Source organism: Melanaphis sacchari, unplaced genomic scaffold (assembly GCF_002803265.2).
Source record: "Melanaphis sacchari strain LSU unplaced genomic scaffold, SCAv2.0 Contig0_pilon_pilon, whole genome shotgun sequence".
In the NCBI taxonomy this organism is placed as follows: Eukaryota; Metazoa; Arthropoda; class Insecta; order Hemiptera; family Aphididae; genus Melanaphis; species Melanaphis sacchari.
This window is the reverse complement of record NW_020270366.1, coordinates 9,971,087-9,985,146: the sequence shown is the minus strand read 5'-3', so window position 1 is coordinate 9,985,146 and position 14,060 is coordinate 9,971,087.

Below are 14,060 nucleotides of genomic sequence, written 5' to 3'. Positions count from 1 at the left end.
AAAATATGTAAATTGTATGTAGTATTTTATTTATACATTTACGGTATAAATATCCCAAACTATAAACTATGTCTATTTAAAAGATCAGAAATGGTTTCTATGATCGAAGGATTTTTTACGACCCTTTTAGTTTTCGTGTATTTTTATGTGCATAGTGTATTAAATATAATATAACTGATAGATTTCAATAAAAATTACTGGAATTAATAAAAAAAATAATAAATTGTTATAACACATACATCTTAGATTATTATAAGTAAAAAAATATTTATTGCTTTAAATTTTTTTTCTGAATAAAATATGATGTAATCATTGGAATTATCTGTTGTGGGTTATTGTGAAGACATAGACTAATAGCTCATTTATTCATATATTTTATGTATGGATACTATTCATTTTTAATTACTATTAAATAACTTTTCTAATTGACCAATTAAATAAAATTAAATAAATTCTAGGATGATAAAAAATAAATTCAATTTTAAAAATAAAAAACAAATTTTTGTTACGTTACATTCAAATTAAAATCAAATATTCTTCAAACATACCATAATATGTTGTTTTTTACATTTGTGATAGTAAAAATGTTATTTTAATTTTAAAACTTCTGATCGTCATTCTAATGTGTATTTATATTTATCACTTACAAATGTTATGACCTCAAATACTTAAATAAGTAAGTACCTATTAATTTGTCTTTAATTAAGTTGGAACACATCATTTTACATAATTGTATATGTATTCGAATAGTATAACTAAGGTAAATATTTTTAATTTAGTATTGTTTATATTTCTGACAATATATTTTTTTTTTTTTTTTGAATAATTACAATACTTCATTGATTTGAGAAAATTTAATTTCATCAATTTATGTAGTAACAATTTCAATAATACTGCATCTAAGTATATCTAAGTATTTATCATCATGCAATGTAATCGATTTTTATATAACTCTATGTATCCCGAAAAATATATATATTTTATTTAGGGTTTTAAATAACTATTTATTAAATTTTCATTACCATAATAAAATTAAAATTCGTATAAGAATAATTTAATAATTTTTTTTACTCAATGATAATTAGTAAACTATTCATTTTTACCATCACGTGGACACATTGTTAAAAATAATTTCTTTATTATTAAACTTCATAATTTTAAACTTCATTTTTATTATACCATATAAGGAGAACACAATGCACATTAATTAATAACAGTTATAAATGTTCTTTTTCAAATTTCTCATATTTCAAGCACATAACATGATACACTTTATTATTGTTATATATTTTATTAAGACTAGATTAAAATATCGATAGTCCGATTTTTTTCTTTCTGGTACCGATAGGCGATAATATCGTAAATCTACACATGAATGCATTACGTATGTAATTTACTCGTAGTCTAGACAGACCATTTGTAGAAGAGACATCCAAGATTATTTCGGTAGCAATGTTCGATGTCTCCCTCACAAGTTTCACAAGAATTCCTGTTGGGCGGGCTTGAAAAGTGTTTTGTCGCCCAGGCCTTATTACTATACGTATAGCTATATCTACAGCGTTTCAGCGTGTATCTAAACCTACATCATTTTAAAATCGTAAGTGCTAACAATGATAGAAAGTATATAGTAATACATTTTTATTGTATCAGCGTATTTGTTTAGATGCGTTCATTTGTCGGAAAATTAAAAAAAAAAAAAATACACATAGAGATCTAATGCTAACACATTTCGTATGCAGCTACTTATTTATTATTTTACCAGGTTGAATCGATTTTCTATGAACATTATTAAAATCATTAATCATTGTAATGTAATATAATTATTCAACAATATGACATGTACCCTTATAATAATGTATTAATGTATATAATACACATTATATAGAATACTGAGTACACACACATCCGTGTTGTTATTGATTGGAGAGCGGCAGTTCTATAAAGTACAAAACACTCGACTCCACTTAAAAACCACTTGCCATAATTTTTTCATCAACTTTTTTTTATTTTATTCAAATTTGTCCTGGAAATTTTAATGCCCACGATAAATCAGTCTTTATCGACATCTATCCTTTCGTTATTCAATACACATAATATGCATATGCGCCGTTGCGGTACGTCGTTGCAGTTAGAGCGTACATATAATTATATATGTATACATACTCGTGTAGTCGCGTGTAGTGTTGTAAACTAGTTTAGCAATGATATAATATACTGCGCTTTTAGTGAAACCTCCGTGAAAATCTCAACTCGCTGTGCACACGAATGTTATTAATGAATGTCAGTCGGTCGGCGTGCACATGTACGCGTGTGTGTGTTTGTGTTAACACGTGTAAATAATATTTTTGGACCACCAAAAATGAAATGGGCGTACAATATTATAATAACTGATAGGGAATCATTGTGATGCGTGACGTGTGTACTGCGGTATCCCATATGCGTATAATATGCGTACTACGGCGTCGTGCACATGGCCTAGGACAATACCCAGAAGCTAAACCGTATATATATATTATATATTTATGTGTAATTTAATAATATTATACTATCCTATGGGGATGATCACACTACACCACTTGAACGCTCAACCACTCGTAATAGTTATATTGTTATTACAGTGTGATGGGTGTATATTAACAAACATCGAAACGGGATAATCTGTTAGATAATAATAATTATGACCAATTATGTCAAAAAAAAAAAAAAAAAAAAAAAAAAAAAACAGTAATTTATGCTTACTAGAATTATATATATATATATGAATGTATGTGTCATGATCTCTTCTCGATGACTATACTTTAGTTACTAATGGTTAGTAGTAACAAAAATGTAGACACTGATTTTATATTCAATCCTTTATTTTACAAAATTTCTGTACTTTTAACTTATAAGTAATCTCATAAGTACTTATGGCATCAAAATATTGTATACTTATGTATCATCGCATTCGTCTTTAATAATATTTTTGTGCGTGCAATTAAAAATCAACAAATTATTTGTTTGATTCACCGGAAAGAAAGTATTTAATTTTAACTCATAAACGTTAAAACATTAGAATTTATCAATATCTATTCCCAGTCACATTTTAAAACGTACATGCTTTAAATAATTTATAATTTAAATGCGCCTATTGCATAATAATTATTATTTAATTATTGATCAGTATATAATATTTCTCTGACAGCTTCATAAAATTTTGCACGCATTTTTTTTTTAACTGTTTCAAAAGCGTTATTAGTCATCGATTAAATTAAGAAAAAAATGATGATTGAATAATTATTAAAAAACTAAACAATTAAACAATTGCTTATTAAAAAAATATGCAAATATTAATATGGTATCTTTATAAAATTTTTTCCATTTTTTGAATTATATTGTTATTTATAATTAGAGATATTGTTATGAATATATATTTAAATTATACTAATGAAAATATTAATTATAATGAAAGTGCTTTAGTAATAAGTATAGTAAAATTGAAATACATATACTTTCTATAAAATTATTTTGATAGAATAATAATGTAATATTATGAAACATTTTATTGTTAATTAAAGAATAAATTATATATTTTTAATTCATTCAAAAACTTTAAGTATTAAATTACCAATAAACTATTAACATAGATTAATTTCTAATAAATTTACTAAGATAGGTGATGATTTTTCTTGATATGTTGAATTTTAACATATCTATTTATATTCTAATAACAGTATACTATAATAGAGTATAGTATAGTAGTAGTAATTCTATTAGGTATAGATATTTAATAGTTATGTCTTATTAAAGACTATTCAAAATTTACTCAATGTGGTTATTAATTTTATGTTTGTATTAAAATTAATTAAAATTTTTGTATTATATAATCAATAGGGAAATCAATATAATTCAAGGGTAGACTATATATGAGACTAATATAAAAACCTCATTTATTTATACATAATATAATTAAAAAATTTTAAATTAATTGTTTATGTTCACTAACATTACGAATCAATAAAATCGACAACAGCGTAGTAAAACTTAAATTTCTCGACCTATTTTATTCAGAATTTGGAACTGACAGAAAAAATGTATTATAATTATTTTTGTGTAGTTAAAAATTTAGACTCACTATTCTTCTCACATAGTTACTTACAGGATGTAAACAAGTATTTTAAAGTTATTTAATTTTATCATACACAATTCAGATTTTTCTATTTAGACACAAATACAGTATTTTGGCGCTAACATTCCTCCCTCCTTGTATAATATATTGGTATGTATGACAATCGACAATAATTATATCATATATAATAACTGATGAACTGATTTAAGTATAAAATTACGTAAGCACTACTAGTTTTTTATGAATAATAAAATTTGAAATTTTCTATATAAATTAATTGGTTGCATTAAAAATATTAAAATAAAACTTTTCATAAAAAGTACAAAATAATGTCGAAAGCTAGTTATCGATTTAACAATTTATTTCCTATATTATAAAATACTTATAATGTATACCTAAAACTTATGGCTATAGATGATAATTTGTTTACAAAATAACATCTATCTTATTGATTAATATCGTATTATATAATATTATTTTAAATGTATAGAATTTACATAAATGACTAATTATAATACATATAGCATGGTATACAATGCTAAATTGTTAATGTAATTTTATATTCTAAAATTGATCAAGAAATTAAAGTTCCAAAACAATTTATTGTCTACATTCCTGCTCAATTGTTTAAAGACACATTGAAAATTTTTTTACAATAATAGTCCTTCATTTAATTATATTAATTGTTATATATTTATTAACTGTGTATAACTTAATCTGTTTTTAATTAGTTATTCTTAATTATTAGGTTTTTACTTAATATTTTGAAATTCAAAATCAATTAGCAGTACGCTAAAGTTCTGTTGCTGGATGGTTTTTTCAACGAATTAACATGACTTTTCATTGTTCTATGTATAAATTTAAATATAATGCAACCTAATACATTTATGATGAAAAAAAAAAATAGTACACCATATTTTTGTGACTGTAGAGTAAATCTTTATTACATATATAATTGGATTTTATTTTTAAAGGTATAGATAATGATTAATTATATTATAAAACAAATTTTAAATACCTATAATATTATTAGTAGTATAATAAAAAATAATATTAATAATTAATATCATATTAAGTAAATAATGAAAATTAAAACGTTAGTTTCTTAAAATAATTATAATAATAATATAATATTAAAGTCTGAGATCATCTATATCTTTGAAAAAGCCATCATCATTGATTTATGAATAAATTGTTTGAATGTAAAAAAAATGTATACCACATTTACCGATTTATGTACATCATATTTACTTTGTTAGTGACTTTTATGATAAGGTAATTATATTTGTTCGACTTGACTGCAATAATATTACAGTGAATTTTTTTCTATTAAAAATAAGTAAGTAAAATAATAAACGTATAATAAAACCAAAAACAACTTATAATAATAATAATAATACACAACGAGAGAGCAAAAATAATAAAACATCTTATGGTCGCCAATTGGTCCACCGCAGACTCCGCCTTACAATTATCAAACTTTATTCGTCCTTCTTTTTTCCACGATTATTATTTCCTGCCAGCCAGAGTGATCTTCGGAACCTGTTTCAAGTCGACGAGTAAGACAATAGAAAGCGAAAAAATCCTAAGATGATGATGGCGATGTCATAATATGCATATACATGTAGATATTTAATTTATCATTATGAGTATACCGTCAGTAGTCTGCAGTGTCATACACGTTCGTGACGGTAAACCATGAAACCACAAAGTTTATATATGATGGAGCTGATCGTTTGATTGTAAAATATCAATTATCAATAATAATAACTTTAGGTTCCAGTTATAAGGTTTTAGTGCATAATAGAAAATAATACAATATAATCTAACATCTAACCATTCATTAAATTTAATTGAAATAAGACAATAATATTATAGATGTAAACCTGGAAATTAGTAACTCATAGAACCATAAATATTATTTTAATTGCCTAACAAATTTTATATTGTATGTAATATTTTCCCATAGCAATATTAAGAATAGTGAAGAAACATATATTTACAATATAGTTAACCCAAAGTTGAAATAAAATAAACAAAAATTGTATACTGAATTTTTTGTTCCTAACCTTGGATTAATAAGAGTAGTTAATAAAGTTGTTAAATGTTATTAATACATAATATTACTGTATACAATAGTCATATTATAATTTAATATGGAAACCTAGATATTTAATTTTTAGTTCATACTACAAGAGTATCTTACATTATTTTAATATGGGAGGTTCGTGAACGACCTTGGATTTTAATGAGCTATTCGCGTATTTATAATCCATGCATTATATTGTATATAATATGAAATTATTTTCATTTTTCATTAGTATATGCAAGTACATTGAGTTGGATACCATAATTTGCTTATGAAAAATGATTCTGAGCGTCAACGGTTTGTCAAACTATATCACTTAGTATATTTTATGAAATTTTTTTTAATATTGCTAGATATTGATAGATTCATTTCATTTTTGCCAAAAATATATATTTAATAAAATTATATTTATTTACATATACATTTTTAGCCAAAGTAATTAAATGATAAAATTAATGATACTAAACAAAATATTTTTGTGATATAAACAAGTTAACTTTTTTGTGATACATCGGGCCAATTTAAATTAATTGTGACCAATTTATTCTATGTCAAAAATATGATCTTTTTTTCTTGGATGTTTTCAAGACATTAAATAAGAGTCATTTCGGAACGTACTCTGTAAACTTCCAGGTAAATGCCACTTTCATAAAATAACTACTAATAAATAGCATGTTTTAATTTTTACTTTTTAAACTATTTATCAAATTTATACTGACTATGTACAAAATACGTAGTTAGAACTCTAATTTTTGGTAAATTGTGGCTATTTTATGAATTAAACTTTCTAAGTTAGTTCAACTTTAAGTTCAAGCAATTAATTTATTTATTTTCGGTAAGAGTTATATGTTTTATAATAAATCCTCCTAAATTAAACAATAATTTAATATTTGTACCGTTATTCGCCGCATCGGATAAATTATTAAAGAAAGACATGCACATTTGCAACAATATATACAGTATCTAATACACTCATGTTAAATAAAAACACTGTATTATTGTATTACTTAATTATAAATATTATTTAATAATTCTCAAAATTCATATTCTTTTCGTAACAAATTTACACAGTAACTGATAAGTAAAAAAAAGATATACTTTTCTGTATAATAACTATACTTTTTTTTTTTTTATTATGCTTTTATTTCGAGTCTAGTATACCAAAATGACTAAAAGTCGCGCAACATAACGACGCGGAAAAGAGAAACTGCACAGTAATGAGCATTGCCATAGAAACGATAGGTTGTTGCACCACTTTTGGCAACCCCGGTATTTATTCTAGTATTTTGAGTCTTGACAGTAAACGCTGTGTAATTAAGATTTGAAGTCGTCATGAGTTACTCTTGATTGAAATATTGTTGATCAAAAGCATTTTAATTGTAAAAATAACGTTGTGAAAATATGAGCATTATACCAATACGCATATAGAATTATATAATCGAATTTCATATGCATTCAATTGTAATATTATACTTATATTATATAAATATAAATAGTATTAGATAGTACAAATATTGAAGCCATTTTTATTCAAATTATTTTAAAGTAGTGTGAAATATGTTTATATATGGTTTTTTCTTAATAAATTGTGAACAATATAATGGATATTATAAATAGGTACAATTTATATTCTATATTATATGTTTGAATATATTAACACACTCAGTACTGAATGATAATGCGTCATGATATGGGTGAGGACTGAGAAGTGAAATATGTTATTAAAATCGCATTTTATAATCATTTAATATTTTAATCTGATAATTTATTAATTCACATTTAGAACAGACATAATTATAAGCATATCTATAAATTAAATTAATTTTTAAATAGTGATAATTAAAGTCGTAATAAACTATGTAATTTTATTTTAATATATCATATTATTATTTAACTAAAATATTGTTCAATATAAAAATATGAAATTTTTTGGTGTCAAAAATTGTATACTTAGTAATTATAAATTATAATTTATTTTCATCACGATAAACAGTAATATATTTAATTTATTGAATATATTGTATTTTCTATGTGTTACTATGGTAATGTTTAACATTTAGATGTATTATCTATACAATCTTCAGTTCATTGGTTAAATACTAAACTAAATGTAACAAAATTATTTATACTCATAGAAACAGATAGCTTTATTTTTAAATTTTAAGTTATAACAATCCAAATCTTGTACTTATGAATAGATTAGTTTATCAGAAATTAATGTATTTAATGCAATATATTATATATTTATTCAAAGCTAGTTTTACTAACAGAAAATCATTTATACATTATTTTATGGATACTAACTTTAAGGATTTTATTTATAATTTTAGATTTTAAAATTAATGTATTGATTTTATGATGTATGTTTTCTTTTTTTGTGTCTGTCATCAACTTTTGTGTAGTCAGAATTTTTTGATTATCAATTAGGTGGGAGGTTTTTAGTGCAAAATTGAATCTTGTTAGTATTTTGGGGTTCAAAAGTAAAAATAGTCTTAGTACTTTTCAAAATAATTGGAAAAATATTGGATATTCATCTGTAATAAAACTTTTACTTACTAATCGATTTTTAATATTTTATAGAAAATTTAAAAGAGGGTTCCATATAAGTTGTTATTATAAATATTTTATATAATATTTCAGATACGTTTGTATAATTTGTATTTATAAGCATTCGAAGTTGTTAAAATATTGAAAAAATTATTAAAATAATAAAAGCTATAAAGGAAATAAATTTAAATTGTTTATTTTTTTTTGCTTATTAAAACCGTTCAGTCTTTTCCACAACCTCTATTCTTCTCTATCAGTCTCTATTAGTAGCAATCTCTTTACCAATATATATATATATATATATATCAAAGATGATAATGTCTTTTTGGACTTTTTCCACCAATCGTTCTATATTAACTTCAGTGGTGGATCTAGGATATTTTTTTTTATGAAGGGCCCTAATTATTTCATATTAATTTTGTAATCACAATATTTAGGATTTGATATAAGGCCTAGAAATAAAGTAAAAATCCAATTTTTCTAGTATTAAATAAAATCTGACAAAAAGAAAAGGTATGGATATTTTTAAAATATTTATTTTTTTTTTTTTTTTTGTATAAGGCTGAAATAATTTTAGCAAAGAATATATTTTATACGTTTCAAATTGAATATTAATTCACAATAAATATTTTACTTTCACTTTTATTTAATTAATTAATGACATTATTTTTGTTTTTTAGGTTTTTTCTCCGGAATACTCTTTCAGTAAACTATGTAGGTATTTGTTTGGTATTGTTTTTTATTGTTTTTACGTGACCTAATTAAGATAAAATATGCACACGTACCCATATGTATTTATGTTTTTGTTTGACATGAAAAATAATCAAGCTTATACATCATTAATACCATTATAGAACGGTGGTCACTTAAATATCAAAATATACATTATATTTTCATGCAAACCTCATAAAATTCACTTCAGATCATACAGTATAAATTTATATAAATTTTGGTAACACATATCCGGTGGATTCGATGGAATAATTAGCGAATGCGCTTCCACTAATGTTTATGTTGAATAAACGCCCACAGTTAATATTACCTAACCTATATACACATTACATACTCGTATTATCTACCTAGTTATAACACATATAATAATATGAAAAACTTTGTTATCTCTTTTTGAAATAACGAAATTTTAAACTATTAATTTTATTTTTTTAAGTTTGTTACTAATGTTTAAATTTAAATTATTTTTAATAATTGATTTTTAATTATAGGTACTATCCACTTTATGATACTATTAATAGATATTTACATAATACTTACAGTAATGCAACTCTCTATGTTAATAACATTATCGACAAGTCTGGTTATCTATGCTGTATAGTTCTAAATTAATATTATTGCAAACATTTTAATTTGTTTTATAATAACTTATAAATTATAATGTTTCAAAAAAAAAAAGTACTTTCAACCAAGTAACATTTCATCTCATTTGTTTTGTAATAATAAGTTATAACAAGTTATATCATCTATTTCTATTTTAGGTATATAATATTCATGGTTTCTATAACATTCATATCGACTATGATTCCAAACTATACAAAGTATATATTATAGACTAAACAATATATTGTATACTATTCGCTCTGTGTAATGTATAAAATAGCGAAAAATGCTATAAAATATATCGTATAGGTACGTATACCTATATCAACAACATTGTTATTATATTATCAGAGGCCACGGTCTTTGTTTAGCACTGATGATGACAACATCGTTAACAAACACGTACAAGTATACTATTTATGTGTTATTTTAATGTATAGGGTGTGCATATAATATACTTTTAAACTACACAAAAAACTAATTAAATAAATTATTTGTATCTAAATATTTTGAATGAAGTATTACATCATACACACACGATTTTTGACGTGCACTGAGTATTAAATATTTTGGAAGTAGAAAGTAAAACATAAATCAGGAAATATTAACATTCAGATATTCTATGGTGTATGTAAAATAATTTCCATTGATTTAATTACTTAAATCGGTCAAAAGACTTAAATTAAAAACAATTATACAAATGTTATACCTATTATCATTTATCATATCCTTCATATCAAAAAAAGCGTTTCATGTAAATCATGTAAAACAAAAATTTGTTTTAGATACTTAAATTATACACTTAATTGAGCTTTAAATGGAATATAAACTATTCCTTACATATTGTAAAGACAATTGCATAGCTTTTTTAAATAAGGGTAGAGAGAGATTATTAGTAAAAACCTAACGAATAATGTCTAAAAATTAGGCGTTTCAAAGTACTTCTTAATAATGCGCTGAAAAAAAAAGAGCTGGGTGAACATGACAGCAATAAAAAATTGAACTAACGACATAAATATGTTTACGCAAAACAAATGAAAAGACATTAAAAAGTGGTTTTAGAGTTAATGAACTTGATAATATTTTCAGAAAAAAATATTTCTGAAACAATCTTATCAAGTTTTATATTATTCTAAATAATTAATACAAATTGTTAAGCACAAAAACCTTTTTCCTTATATTTTTTAAATAACTAGATCCTTTTTAATAATTTATATTTCAAAAACACTAATGAGGTTGCTCTTAGTTGTTTTTCTCTATAGAATTTTATTTAAAATTTCTTCTTTCAAAAAACCACTGTTTAATTTTGTTTTTTTGTTTTATAAAAATATATTTTAAGTTTTACCTTTGAAAATGACCGGTTAATATCCTATTAATAAATAATAATTAATGAAAAAAAAAAATCAAAAATTAGACATATTAGGTAAAATATGTATTATAATAAAATAAATACATTATCTTTGTGAATATGAACAACATAGTTACACGCCGTTAAAAACAAAAAAGGCTATAGAATGGATCTGACCTCCCCCCACACTTCCCTAGTATACAATCTGATGAGTGATGGCATTATTTCAGTATGCATCTACAATAAGTTTTCGAATCAAATTAGCACAATATTAAAATGTATGAGGAAATTGTTTGAAATATAAAACATAGATTGACTTGTATACAACAAAAAATAGCAACCTATATAACATAATTATGTTTAATGTAATTTAATATTTGCATAAATTGTATACGAAACATGTTAAACTAGTAATAATAATTTAAAACTTAAACAAATTTTTAATCTTAACTGAAAAATTGATCTAATTTTCTGTCGTACTGGTTTTTAGATTAAAAAATATAGAAAAATAATTATTTAACAAAATAAATTTTTAAAATGTTTATTACACAAAAGAGAAAGCTAATAGATTACATTTCAGTGTCTCTAAACAGAATAAATATGATGTATAGTGGAATTTACTCAAACGGTATCGATAAATTCATTATCTATAATTTAATCAGTAATTGTTGTTAGAAAAATGTATGTTTCTTAATAATGTTGAATAACATATTTTTTTTAATGTTACATGTTTAATAAAAAAAAAATGTATAATATTTCATTACGAACAATGTATCATTATTACTAACAGATTTAAAATATTTGAAGTATTAATTGTAGAAACTTTCTGAGGAATAAATATTATATGAAACTGACCGGTATTCTATAGCCAAAATAAAACAATGATATGTTTTCATATTTAGTGTTCAAGAATATATTTTGATATACTCGTATTACTTTAGCTAAAGTTTTATTAACATGATAAGTGAATGATTAAAGAAACAAACAATTCAAATTATTATAAGAATGAAGCTATTATTTATTTTTGGAGAGTTATTTAGAAGGCACATGCTTATATTTTTTACAATATAAAATATAATTTTTAGAAATAGAAATATTGTTATTTTATTTTTATACTAGAGAAGTAAATAATATCAATTGTCAATGTTTTTCGGATACTTACTCATATTTAATAATTGTTTAGTATATTTTATAACTAAACTTTTAACTTACGAGTATATTCAATTATTTTATTAAATTAATTTGCTATTTTGAGTGTTTATTTTATTTTATGATATAAGTCATAACAGAAATTGAATATCAGCATTTATAATTTTTATATATTTATTATCTTTTCATGTTTTTTGAAATTCGTTTTATCTTATTTTTTTATGTATCAGTCGAAACATGAAATGCAGCTAAATTAGCAACGAAACCCAATCCATTACATACTAAGCATAACTTTGACCACCTTTTTTGTGAACAATATTTATAATTATATTATTACACATAAAGCTGTTTTCAATATAGGCGATTAATAATAGAATATATTGTAGTTAAACTTTCATACTTATACAAACATTTTCTACACAGAATTAAATTGAACTATTTGAAAATAAATATGAAAACTTTGGTGGAATTTAATGGAATTTCACTGATTAGGATTACATGATCAGTATTTTAAATATATTATCAATCATAGACTAGTAAGTAAATTTAAAATTTATTTTGATTGAGTGATATTAATATTAATTTAAAAGAATCATTTAACTTAAGCTAATATAATTGAAGTGAAAGTTTCTTTTTCTTAAATTTATCAAAATTAAATATACTGTATGTCTGTATACTATTAATAACAATGGTAAGTAAAATATTTAGTATTTATATTAACATTAAATTAAAATTGTGTTTACAAGTAACATTATTTTGATAATAGTCTTAAAACCCGAAAAATATTTAAACGGTTATTAGTACTACAAGCATTGTGTGTGTTAGTTTATTATAACTGTCAAAGATTTATTTATTTCAATTTCTTATAGAACACATTTGAGTCGTTTTATGTTTAAAATGTCAAATTATATGAGTTTGGTTAATTCCGATTTTAGTCTTGAAAGCTTCTCTAAGAAAGGTATAATTAACGTCTTGGTTTCATAAACTCCAATTATTTCAATAATATTATATTGTTAAACCGTATAGAACTTATAATGTCCTACATATACTATTTTTCATCTCCACACGTATTTTATTTTGATTAAAATACAAATAATATGACTAAAAATAACAACTAAAAATGAAAACTGGTATTTTAGTAATGTAGGTACCTAATATATTTAAAAAGTAAATAATATATGTGAACTGTCTTTCCACTGAATTCTCTGATGGATTGTGATTTCGTGCAATACGTTTTTTTTTTTCATCAAGCAAAAATTCTTCACTAATCCTCCTTACTCGTACGTACAGCGCGAGATCGGCCGCGGTTAATGGACCCGGTTTTCAACAATAATCATAATAATAATAAAAAAAAATTGAAAATCTGAACGTATGATTCGGTGTAGGTCGTGTGCGTGAAGCTGGAGAGGGAAGAAGGGGTGAGAGAAAAGAAACAACGAAAAGAAAAATTAATATAAAATCCATCGTACATGGCGACAGCCAGA